The 13646-nt window shown below is 35.8% G+C and overlaps 1 long non-coding RNA gene across 1 annotated transcript in view; it reads right to left on the bottom strand.

Annotated features, from left to right (window-relative positions):
- The window catches only part of LOC135205946 (uncharacterized), a 128538-nt gene continuing 114892 nt past the window's right edge, over nt 1-13646 (bottom strand). Inside the window, exon 4 of the long non-coding RNA XR_010312639.1 lies at nt 1-192. This is a non-coding gene — a long non-coding RNA (uncharacterized LOC135205946). The remainder of the gene's footprint in view (nt 193-13646) is intronic.

Raw genomic sequence — 13646 nt, 5'->3', positions numbered from 1 at the left:
CACTCCATGCCAAACAATGCTGAAATGCCTCGGCCCTGAGGAGGCGATATTGGCCATCTCCTCAAAGGCTCGCTTGCTATGTCACTGTAAACTTCAGCCGGATCCCAATGAATTCTCAAAAAAACTGGTTTCATTTTTTTTTTTCCTTATTTCTGTTTTTTTTCTGTCATCATTCCCTTAGCAGCTACTTCCCTCAAAAAAAAAGAAAAAAAAAGATGAATAAATAACTCAAGGTAATGCTGTTTTATGCCTGTGCATACGTCGACAAGAACTGGTATCATCAATATCTATTTAACGGGCAATTCCTTCTGCTTCCTCTATTCTATTGTTTTTATTATTTGTTTAATAATATAAGATTGCTTCAATGCCAACTTACAAAGATTTTAACAAAAGGTTTATATAAAGTTCCTGAGTAAGATATGAAAAATACATGACTAAAAAAAGCTTTATTCAAAGTTCCTGAGTAAAAACATAAAACATAAATGACAATTGCTTATCACTTTAATTTATATTTAAGGTCTAAAATAAATGCAAAACGTTCAACAGAGAAATTTTCGGGTATTGCTTATTATTGCAAAGCAGCATTCAAGTTAAACCAGTAGACCTGAATTAACCTGTCATGAGAACATGCGCTCAGTGAATTAGAACTTAATAGGGTCTGCTGATAATAGCGCCGTTGAGGAAAACAGGTAGGATATAACAATGAATTTAACTAATGAATATTCTATAAGCACACATTCTCCAGTCTTGCAATATTACTTTTATCTTTATTTTAACCAAAGGTAATCATAAAAGTTAGGACATCAGTTGCCAGGCTTAATTTGAGACAATTTTCTTCCCACAAATCAGTAACGTTAATATAACCACAAATTGTACTACTAGTTACGTTCAATTTTCAAATCAAACAAAAAATTCGCCGAAGTTTCTTCGGAGCAATCGAGTTTTCTGTTAAGCGTATAAGGCTGTATGACACTCTCAGCAACGGACCGGTGGTACACTGTGTTGCTGGCACCTACAGCAGTGTCAGACGCACGGTCATGGCTAACGTTAACCTTAAATAAAATCAAAACTAATGAGGCTAGAGGGCTGCGATTTGGTATGATGATTTGAGGGTGGATGATCAATGTACCAATTTGCAGCCCTCTAGCATCGGTAGTTTTTAAGATCTGACAGCAACAGAAAAAGTGCGGACGGACTGACACTAGGCTTCACCCCACGCTGCAGGCATAAGACTCATCACCAAATCCTCCCAAATTCTTATTAGCCCCGCCTACTGGACTGCTCATCAAGAGTTTCACCACCACTAAGTCAACCCAATGAGCAGTCCAGTAGCCGGGGCTAACAAGAATTTGGGAGTTGATGATGAGTCTTATGCATGTAGCGTGTGGTGAAGCCTAGTGTAAATTCGCCTTTATAGAAAACTCAAAATCATATAACACCTGAATAGGAATTTCATGGAAGTGTAACTGTTACATAAAACAAGAAGCCAAACAAAAGCAAAGCTCAAGTGGTTCCACCCACCGAAGAAGCTAAGAGTAACAAGTTTATTAAGCCTAAAAGAAACCTCAAATTCCAAATCACTACGAATAGAAAACAAAGAAATCAGGAAAGGCACGAGTATGTGGATATCCGTTGTACGTGTCAATTTTCATTATCTCAGCGAAAGGAAAAATATCCCAAGTTTGGTCTGAAAGAAAGTGAAGAAAACACAAACGCTCCTTGACTTATTTTCACAAATATCTTTTTTAAAGCCGACCTCATACAAACAAGTAAAAAATTGCACAGATGTTTCTTCAGCGGAATCGAGTTTTCTGTATAGCGTATGATGCTGTATGAAACTCAGCCACGGCCCGGTGGTGGACTGTGTTGAAGGCAACTACAGTTAATCTTAAACAAAATAAAAAATACTGAGGCTAGAAGGATATTAGTAGGTGTGTTTAATAATTGGAGGGTGGATGATCAACATACCACTTTGCAGGCCTCTAGTCTCAGCAGTTTTTAAGAACTGAGAGCGGACAGAAAAAGTGCGGACGGACAAACAAATAGTCATTCCAACCGTTTTCTTTTACAGAAAACTGAAACTGAAAAACTTGAAAAATCTTCAAAATACCAGCCACTTGACCAAAGTCTGAGAGAACAAAGCAAACGCGCCATCAACTTGAACTGATTGTTCACTGGCATTCTCATCGTAACAGCATTTGCATCCATTAGCTTTTACTGTTCTCATCTTCAGCTGAAAGAACAGCTGCTCTCTCCATTTTCATTGTTTGTAGGGGTATATTTAAAGTGTTGCCCTTTACAGTTCTCAAGATTTAAAACTACTCTAAAATAATACATATTTACTAACCTGTAAACGGGTAAAAGTAAGAAACATTTGTAAAGGTAGTTATACATATAGTGGACAGAACTATAGGCTGTAGATCAAAGAAAAACTGACATATATCTTGAAGATCACTGCGAATTTACGGCAGGGAAAGAGGATCGATCAGGAACCAACTGTGATCGCGAACGTTCTCTGTCAAAACACAACTTTTGAAAAACTAACAAAGAATGAACCATCCGTCGATGGCGCAAGTCCTAACCGCTATAGTAGATTCACATCAACCGTGCATTTGATATCTAGGCCAGTCCCTTACGACACTCCTGATTGGCTGTTGATGAGCCAATCACAGGGCTGGAAACTCTCAGTCTCTCGAGAGAGTTCACATAGGAAGGACATATGTTCCACTTCTCCTGAAAGACGTACGTATATCTCAGGAGAGCTGGAACATAGATCCTAACCATGTGAACTCTCGAAAGAGACTGAGAGTTTCCAGCCCTGTCATTGGCTTATCAAGAGCCAATCAGGAGCGTCGTAAGGGACTGGCCTAGACAGCAAATGCACGGTTGATGTGAATCTACTATAGTGTAGGAAACAGAAACCTACTACCACGAACCAATCTATTATAAAAGACAGATCTCTGGTAGAAGCAGATATCCAAACCAGAGGACATTATTCTAGTAAAGGATGGACAAGTGATCTAAACCAGGTTGTGTTGATTTTTTTTATCGTCGTAAACAAACGAGGCCTTACGTATCTAACTCCAGTGCGGCATTTGCCAACACTTTCATAAAATGTTTCTCAAAAACTAAGTTAAATGTTACACCAAGTATAGTCAAAGCTTCGCCTTCATTCAGCAGAGTCCCGCTCTTGAAGGGGAGGACGAGGTGGAAAATCATTAGGAGATCTACTAATCGATAGTTTCCGTTATACTGGAGTTCAGCTTCATGCCCCACTACGACACCAAACACTCAAGTCAAGTCTGAGACCAAGGGTACCACCACTTCTCAAAAGTCTAGACTTTACTACAACAACACGTCTCTCTCTCTCTCTCTCTCTCTCTCTCTCTCTCTGTACGCGTAACTCGATCATTCTCTATCTCCTTCACTCTTCTTTTCATATAAGTATATATTAACAATAATAAATAAAATAGAAACTTAACAAGTAATAAATAAAATAGAAGCTACAGAGACTGAAGGGTTGCAATTTGGTATGTTTGATGTCAGAGGGTGGATGATCAACATACCAATTTGCAGCCCTCTAGCCTCAGTAGTTTAATCGTGCATGTACATTTTATAGTACTACAGTCCAGAATGAGACTTCTTGCAACTGACACTGGCAAAGAGAGCAACGATGTCCACTGGTACTGACTGTTTACATAACATGAAATAGAGCAAAACTAAAAAAAGAAATCAGAAAGGACATTTGCGTTCCCCTTCGACATAAATCCAAAGGACATCCTGCAATAGCGATGACAGAGGATGGTGCAGTAATTACCACTTAAGTGTTCATATGGCAAACATGAAGTTAATGGCCTTGTTATGCTGATCACCCAGAGGAAGTAATTTCGCTCTAATTATTCAGTGTTTGATCACAAAATAATTTTTTGGGGCAATGTTTGAAAATTTCATCGATAATAATTACACGTATTCAAATGGCAAGTATAATTACGATTTTTGTGAAAACGCAACATACTTGTCATCCGTTTGTTTTCGTACATATGTACATCACTTGTGAGCCATCTCTCTCTCTCTCTCTCTCTCTCTCTCTCTCTCTCTCTCTCAAATCTTTTTCCTCAAGATAGTAAATCGAAATTTTCTATAATTTCCTTCATTCAAACTGATATTTCCTTTTCTTACCTGTTGTTTTAGTTAATCTCAAATGGGAAAACGGCAAAAGAAAATCTGATGCAAAATTTAATTTAAATATATATATTTGAGAAGAAAAAACAGGTTAATATTTCGAAAATGTGTGCGTATAATACTGTACGAAACTCTCAGCCGCGGCCCATAAAACTCTCAGCCACGGCCCGGTGGTGGCCTGTGTTGTTGGCACTTATAGCGGTGCCAGACGCATGATCATGGATAACTTTAACCTAAAATAAATAAATTTAAAAAACTACTGAGGCTAGAGGGCTGTAATTTACTAGGTTCGACGATTGGAGGGAGAATGATCAACATACCAATTTGCAGCCCTCTAGCCTCAGCAATTTTTAAGATCTGATGGCTAATGGAAGAAGTGCGGATGGACAGACGAATAGCCATCGCAGTAGTTTTATTTTACACAAAACTAAAAATACATGTCATGTCTTCTAGAGCAGCCTCATTACCAAATGTTTATCCTTGGATATCGACTCAAACGTTTCTCTTTTATAGCTGGTGATACATCGGAGCCCATTGATCCCAGGGATATAGGAAATTCTCTGGCTAATGTCCACGACTCTTCCCTTACGGGGGTCATTTGTACCCGCTCTACTGATGCTTCCATTCCAGCGGGCGCTTCTTGCCAGAGAACTCTTACCCTTCATTCTGTCTTATGGCTTGATCTTGATCACTTTTAGTTTCTCAATATTCGCCACCACATCAGCGAAGGAGAATCAGGAAATACGACTTGATATTCGGCCCCATAAAATTTATACGTATCAGAAAAACAAGGCGTGATGCGACCTCCAGCTTACTCAGGACGCGTGAAAGATTCCCCCCCCCCCCCCCTTCTCCCCCCACGCAAAAGTTGTAAACATTATATTCCTAACTCAATGTGAAGTGGTCTTCGTAATTAATACTCATACTTAGTACTACTTATGCTTAACAACAAGGATTAAATAACAAGGACACAAATTAAACATGCTCATATACCCTCTCAGTTGTAATTGGAACCACAATATAATCAAAATTAAACATAACCTAAATTCAGTACACCAAATAAATTAGAACGTGCTAAAATCTATGGTCTAGTAGAGCCTTGTTTCCCCAACTAAAATTAAAATAAATACGACATATTTTATTAGAAATAATCGTTCTGCACTGTTTATCATGCACTTTATTCATTTTTAGCATTTTTAATCCAATAAATAAATCATAAATATCCTATCCTAAAATTCTGTATCTTTAACACGAATCAGCTTTGTCAGATCTTTTTTGACTGGACCATAGGGCTTCCTTACACCTCCTACAAGAACAAGGAGAACAATTACAACAACAACAACAACAACAAAGTAGTGTGTAGGCCTACCCCCCCGAGTAAGCCAAAATAGGCATTTTAGACAACGAATTAAATACAGAGGCGCGAAGGAATTTTATGACGACATCCAACACGGCACTAAATTGTATCTTACGAACGTATACGGGCGATCACGTATAGCATAGTAAATCTATAATAAATCTTAATGATACTGAACAGTCAGTCATCCTACGTGAGGAAAAGATCAGTTATCTTCACACATTTAAACCATACCTGCAGAATTTTATTCGCCCATTTATTATACCGTGTTTTAAAAAGAGCACAATCTATATCATTTCTATTCGTTTTACTAGGCTATATCACGAATGTTCTGTAATTTATAACATTGGTCTGCAGCAGATATATGTATATATATTTATATATATATATATATATATATATATATATATATATATATATATATATATATATTTAGACAAAACATATTTCAAGCATTCAACAGAGAAAAACTCTTTCAAAAGGCATAAGAAATCGTTGACAAGTAATACACGAGTATTAAATAATTCCACTTCCTTAACGAGTCAGAAATCTATCTTTATATATATATATATATATATATATATATATATATATATATATATATATATATATATATATATATATATATATATATATATATATATATATATCTTTACGGAGAATAAATGAGCTATGTTCATTCATTTCATAAATGAAATATACTGTACTTTTTGAATGAGACATTTCGTTGTATTGAATAATTTTTACACCTAATTATATTGTTGGTACATAAAAGTATGTCAACACTGAATATTACGGTGAATTTCGAAAATCACTGAACCGGCGAATGAAACAGAAGGTTGGAGTAGAAAATGTCCCTCCATAATTAAAAATTTCTGCTGAAATGTAATGAATGTTTTCACAATTTTTCTCGCCTTTAGCTATTTGATGATGAATGTTAACAGTGAATACTGATGATGATGTTCAGTTTTATTTTTGTATTACTGCATAGAAAAAGTAGAATGGCAAAAATAAGATTCAATTCAAAGAATGTGACCCCATTATCATTAATCACCAATGTATACATATTTATGAATGTAGTTGAGCCTTCAGTTTTTATTAATATCATGTAATCATCTACGCACACATATTTATGAATGCATTTAAGCCCGCAGTTTTGATTAATGTTATGTAATCATCTACGTGCACATATTTATAAATGCATTTATGCTTCCAGTTTTTATTAATACCAAGTAATCATCTACGTATACATGTTTATGAATTTATTTAAGCACTCACTTTTCATTAATACCATGTAATCATCTACGTACACATATCATATATGAACGCATTTATGCTTTTAGTTTTTATTAATACCATGAAATCATCTACGTACACGTATTTATGAATGCATTTAAGCCCTCAGTTTTTTTATTAACGTCATACAATCATCTATGTATACGTATTGATGAATTTACTTAAGCCTTCAGTTTTTATCAATATCATGTAATCATCTATGAATGCACTAAGCCTTCACTTTTTATAAGCTTTTAGGAAAAACAAATCGGGGATAAAAGCAAAGGAGTCTTCCTCGAACACATCAAAGACAAAGACTGCCGAAGCGTTTTGCTTTGTGGAGACCACCAGACTTCCCGGGGCACAAAGGCTCCCTTGCAATGCCAATGGAAACTTCTGCCCCGTCCGAGCGAAGTCTCGGTTAAGTCTGACTACAGACTTCTCTGACCCGTCTGTTCCCGCGTTCACCACGGGAAAGAGAATGGCTGCAATTTATTTGGACACACACGCATAATTCGGATGCTTATAATGCTTTTGATATCGGTGTTTTCTTCTCAAACAATTCAAAATAACCCACTTCGTTCTTATTTCTAATATTATAGCGCACGCTTAACGCTATGTGAGGGATTTTTTAAAACTAGTTTTCAGATTTAACACAATTTATATTCAAATACTAATCAAGTTAAAAACTTTCAGAAACAAGTAAAAAATGCGCCGAAGAAACCTTCGGCGCAATCGAGTTTACTGAACTGTGTATATTGCTGTATGACTCGTGCCCCATGGAACTTTCCGCCACGGCCCGGTGGTGGCCTGTCCTAGAGCATTGCCAGAAGCACGATTATGGCTAACTTTAGCCTTAAATAGAATAAATTCACTGAAGCTACAGGGATGCACTTTGCTATGCTTGATGACTGGAGGGTGGGTGATCAACATACGAATTTGAAGCCCTCTAGCCTCCTGCAGTTTTTAACACCTGAGGACGGACAGATAAAGCTGTCACAATAGTTTTCTTTTACAGAAAACTAAAAAGTATACTTGCAAAGCCTCTCTTTAACATAACCATTCAAAACCAGAACTGTATCATTGCGCCCTTCTGCTTTGCTCTAATAGTCTCTTTATTTAAAGTTCAGTGTCCTTTACTGTTTTAAGAACGTCCTTGAACAAATGTGTTTGAAAAGTTTTATAATGAGAGAATACCTTTTAGTTATATACTGAATGAGAGTTCACACATAAATTAAAGTGAGTATCAGTACAGGAAAGTAAGTGTGTAAAAAAAAATACTACGCAGCATAATTTTTAACTTTGAAAACATCCACAAACATGTCATGAGAGCGAGTCGTCAGAAACTTGGGTCTTAATTCACTCGGCTGCCTTTAGTATGGCGGAACAACTTACTGTGATCTAGTTATCGTATTAACCCTTCAATACTGACGAACTATGCACACTGACCACTCAAAGGAGATTGCAGCAAACATGATGATCATAAATGCCAAAATAGACTAAATAAACGAGCTGTTACGGTGATAGATATCTTACCATAAAGTAAAGAGATTGCATAAAAAGATCGTATTCTTTTAGTTTCATCGCTAAATAAAATGTGGTAGATATCTTAACATAGAGTAACGAGATTACATAAAAAGGTATTCTTTTAGTTTTATCACTAAATAAAATGTGATACATATCTTACCATTAAGTACCGAGATTACACGGAAAGATCTTAATCTTTTGGTTTCATCACTAAATCTATTTACAAAGCATGAAAAGGAATCAGGAAATCTCACAAAACTAGAAGTTCATTAATAAATATATCCATACAACACCTGAAAAAGAATCAAGAAAATCTCGCACAACTAGAAGTTCTCCTACAAAAGCTGTCGTTGTAAAGTTAGATAAAAACAAGAAACCAAACAAAAGCACAGTTTAACTGGCCCCATCCACTTGACGTCAGGTACTTCCGAGGAAAATACGAGGAACAATTTGCGCCCGTTTATAGTGAGGCCGAAAAAAAGAAGAAGAAAGAAAGAAAAATAGTGCCGGATAGGAGATCTCTAAGAACGGAAGAAAATATCAGGAGAGGCAAAAGAATGAGGATATCCGCTAGACATGTCCATTTTCCTTACCTATGGGAAGGAAGAAAACATCAGAGGTTTCTTTCTTTATCGAAAACTATGAGATCGCGCTCTCTCTTTCTCGATCGTAAATAACTTACGATGCAGAAATAAATTTCAAAGCGATGCAGTTGGAAGGCAGCTGAGAATTATATAGTACCTGGCAATACCTCAATATTTTCTACTCAATATCGACTGTTAATGTATCATTACGAAATACAATCTTTAACTTCCTAGCTGAGTCTTGCACCGAGTAGATATTGTGAACATAGCTGAAAAATATCTCAAATAAAATAAATTCAACCGAGCTCAGTGAGAAAGCAATAGAAAAGTCCAACGGATAATTTCATGGGAGTTCAACCGGTATTTGCATTGTAACGGTACTTGTTACCTTCAACTTTTATGGCTCTCAATTTGAACGAGAAATACTGCACTCTCTCTTTCCTTAATGCCTGTTTGTTTTGTTTGTTTGGGGAATGCTGTAGGATTTAAATCCACCTAAAAATTCTGGAGATTTATTGAAATCAAATTATAAAAGACCACTGTGAAAAATAAACGCCCTTCTCTTCTTTAGTTTTATTTATATATATATATATATATATATATCTATATATATATATATATATATACAAATCAAATAAATTGCAATCAATTTTACCTTGAAATACATAATAAATATGATATAGGCATGTCACCTGTGAATTTTGGATGATGGAAAGGTAGTAATATTAATATGAATGAATATAGATAAGATTATACTACGGGAACATTGGCAAACTAGAAGATACAAGTAGGTAGAAATGAAAAGAAATACAGGATACTGAGAGGAGTAATTCTCAACCAAGGGGAAGACGAATAAGTCATCGTTCAAAGAAATCCAATATTACTGTACTGTAAACATATTTCCATCTTTCATTTACGTATGAAGCCATAGTAAGTGGAAGGGAACTGAATTTTCCGGAAATCTGCTGTCCCAACAAATATGAGATATTAAAGGATATTAGATTTTACTAACAGGTGTAACGGTGAATATGTCCTCTCTCTCTCTCTCTCTCTCTCTCTCTCTCTCTCTCTCTCTCTCTCTCTCTCTCTCTCCATTGTGTGGTACGTCTAAATTGGGCCCAGTGCATACAATCCACTCTCCATGCATCCTCTTAGAAAATTATAGCATAGTTATTGTTAATGTTATTGTGATAAGTTATCCCAGTTCGGTAACTTGAGAAAAAAAAGTCTGTCGCTGTTATTGTCATAAGTTATCTCAGTTCGATGATTGAAAGAAAGTTTCTCTATATGCTATAACAAAGTTTAATATTTTGTCTTTGAACTTGAAATAGAATGCCTTACAATAATATAGACCAGTAATATTTGACATTTGCAGGTTGTTTTGATTATGTTTAACTTAAAATCACCACTTTTTTTCTTAATCAACAGGTAATGCAAACAACCTCAAAAGGATGTAATTTGCGGACGACATAATAATTTCCTCACGGACGATACCCAACCTCACAGAGCCAGGTCATCTTTAGGTATAACTATCAAGAGCTATCAAGGCACTTTAAATTCATTGTTTTGATTAAGGAGATATAAATCAGTCAACAAAGAAACTTATAACCATCTGGAAACAAGTCGAGTTTTCTGTACAGCATATAATCCTGCATGAGACGCGACCCATGAAGCTTTCAGCCACGGGCCGGTGATGGGCCATCCTATAGCGTTGCCAGACGCACGATTATGGCTAATTTTAACCTTAAATAAAATCAAAACTACTGAGGTTAAAGGGCTGCATTTTGCGATGTTTGATGGTTGGAGGGTGGATGATCAACATACCAATCTGCAGCCCTCTAGCCTCAGTAGTCTTTAAGATCTGACGGCGGACAGAAAAAGTGAGGACGGACAGACAAAGCCTTCTTAATGGTTTCCTTTTACAGAAAACTAAAGTAAGTTGATTATTAATTAACTCTCAAGGGATTAACTATACAAAAAAAGCAAAAATACTTGGGAAAAAAAGGACATTTGTGGAGATGGCGATAATTCTTATTTAAAGATACACTGCAATATCCAAGCCTTAGAGAGATACAGCAGTTTGAGGATACCCACTTTTCCACAGAACTAGTGAATGACGAAATTCTGGCGATAAAGCTAGAAATGGGGCCATTTCGGCCATTCAGTGCCAAGATAATAAAAAGGAGTTGGCGTGATACGCCAGAAAGGTAAAGAGATGTACAAAATAAATGACTAGAAACAGAAAGGGTCTAAAGAACGAATGGGGAGAAAAACCCAAAGTTGGACAGCAAGATTAAAAAAAAAGGGTACATATGTAGAACATAAATAGCCACACGAAAAATAGGCCGAAAAAGGCGGAATGTTATTTAGCTCGTCTATCACTAATACTGCCGCTAAAAGCATTAGTAATAACGACAAAATGTAAAAGTAAAAATAAATATAAAAAAAAGAGTAACATTCGTCGATGCAAAATGCCAGAAAGAAACTTTTGACTCGCACAAAACTCGAGATAGTTAACTTTTTTTTATTGTTTTGAAACAAAAGTTCGCAACTAAACCAGGGCAAAACAGCTTGTACCACTAATGACTAAAGTTCCCCAGTAATGCTCATTATGTGAGAATGATCACTGTCTATTCCAACTGGCCCCAACCCCAAACTCTCTCTCTCTCTCTCCTCTCTCTCTCTCTCTCTCTCGTAAATCCACTCTCTTCTCTCTCTCTCTCTCTCTCTCTCTCTCTCTCTCTTACATTTTCTTGTCTTCTAATGTCAAATTTATCATTATCTAAAGAAGTCTAAAGCAGTAAAGACACATTTAGAATGCGACATGACAAAACTGTGTTTATATGTAAAGAGAATACAAGGCAAATGTAGATAAACAATCAGTCTTACACATCTATTGACACACACACAAACACACACACACACACATATATATATATTCATATATATATACACATAAATATACATATATACACATACATACATACATATATATATATATATATATATATATATATATATATAAATATATATATATATATATATATATATATATATATATATATATATATATGTATATGTATATATATATGTGTGTGTGTGTGTGTGATAGGGACATCTATCACCACACTACATTTTAGTGACATTTACTAAAAGTAGAGATACTAATCATAAAAATCACTCTCATAGTTGAATTAAAACGACGAAAGACAAATACTTATAAAACATTAAAAAAAAAAAATCTCCCAAAACTGGGAGTAGTTTTACCGGCGAAGCTGTCACCGTGAAGTTCGATAAAGAAGAAGAAGTCAAATTGAAACCACAGTAAAGGGGGCTCCATCCACCCGATATCAGGTACTTCCGAAGAAGATACGAGGAACAATTCGCCTCCGTATACCGTGAGGCATAAAAATACATGGCTATGTTCTGTATCTCAAGAACGGGAAGACGATATCAGGAAAGTCAGGAGAATGTAGATATTCGCTGGACGCGTCCATTTGCCTTATTTATGCCAGGGACCGAGAGAGCCAGGGCACTTTCTTCACGAAGAAAACAACCTCTCTCTCTCTCTCTCTCTCTCTCTCTCTCTCTCTCTCTCTCTCTCTCTCTCTCTCTCTCTCTCTCAATTTACGGTGCAGTGGGACCTTTTTTTTTTAAATAACATTGCTAGAATACGGGGAAATGTGCTTCAAGATTTATTCTTACTGGAAAAGAGCAAAGCACTAGTCACGGTTTCAAAACATAGAATTAATAAGTACAGGGGAGTATCCATTTTATTTTCGAATATTTTCTTCGCGGCGTTATAAGAAAAAGCTCACATGTAAGCTCAGTAAACGAAAAACAGGTAGAGACATCTTCAAGTTGAAAAAACAAGTTCATTATATATTAATGAACAGCAACAAATTCTAACAGGTTACTTACTAGAAATGAGTTTACTGAAGTTTACAACGTAACGACATTCAGTGATGTCAACATTTAATAGTACAAGTCCGTTTCCTCACTACCCGCTCAGTTCCTTGTTTGCTAAGATAAACTCTTTTTATGCTTCGTATTTCGTGACATTTATATCTAACTACAAGTTAGGCAGCTTTATTAACCACAGAGAAGTGAAAATGTAGGAACTGAATAATGGAACTCCATGGAAAAAGCATTGTCTTCATTCTAGCTTTCTATTTTTGGGGTAGACAATATAAACAAGAAAAAAATGGTTAAACTTAACCTTACATACAATCAAAACTACAGAGGCTAGAGGGCTGCAATTTGGTATGTTTGATGACTGGAGGGTGGATGAGCAACATACCAATTTGCAGCCCTCTAGCCTCAGTAGTTTTTAAGGTCTGAGAGTACAGAAAAAGTGCGGACTTATTAAATAGCATTCTTAATAGTTTTCTTTTACAGAAAACTCAAAGGGTCCTGAAAAACGCAAGCAAACAATCTTCACATTTGCTTTGCAGTAAGGAATATAATATTATCACAGCAAGACAGATGTCATCTCATGGCACTTGGAAAGTGGGAAGAGAAATTAATAAAAAAAATGAAGAAGTAAGAATACTTATAATGAAAATGACAAAATACGAAGTAACAGAAATGTCAAGTGATTGAGGGTAAACTCCCTCCATGTAGCGAATCTGAATAAAAGGTAAGTAGAAAAAAAGGTAAGTAGAAAAAAAATGGGTAATGTAACAAAAAGAACTTCATAGTGAGATAAATCTATTTCCATT

This window comes from Macrobrachium nipponense, chromosome 29, assembly GCF_015104395.2.
Source record: "Macrobrachium nipponense isolate FS-2020 chromosome 29, ASM1510439v2, whole genome shotgun sequence".
In the NCBI taxonomy this organism is placed as follows: domain Eukaryota; kingdom Metazoa; phylum Arthropoda; class Malacostraca; order Decapoda; family Palaemonidae; genus Macrobrachium; species Macrobrachium nipponense.
This window is presented reverse-complemented; position numbering and strand designations above follow the sequence as displayed.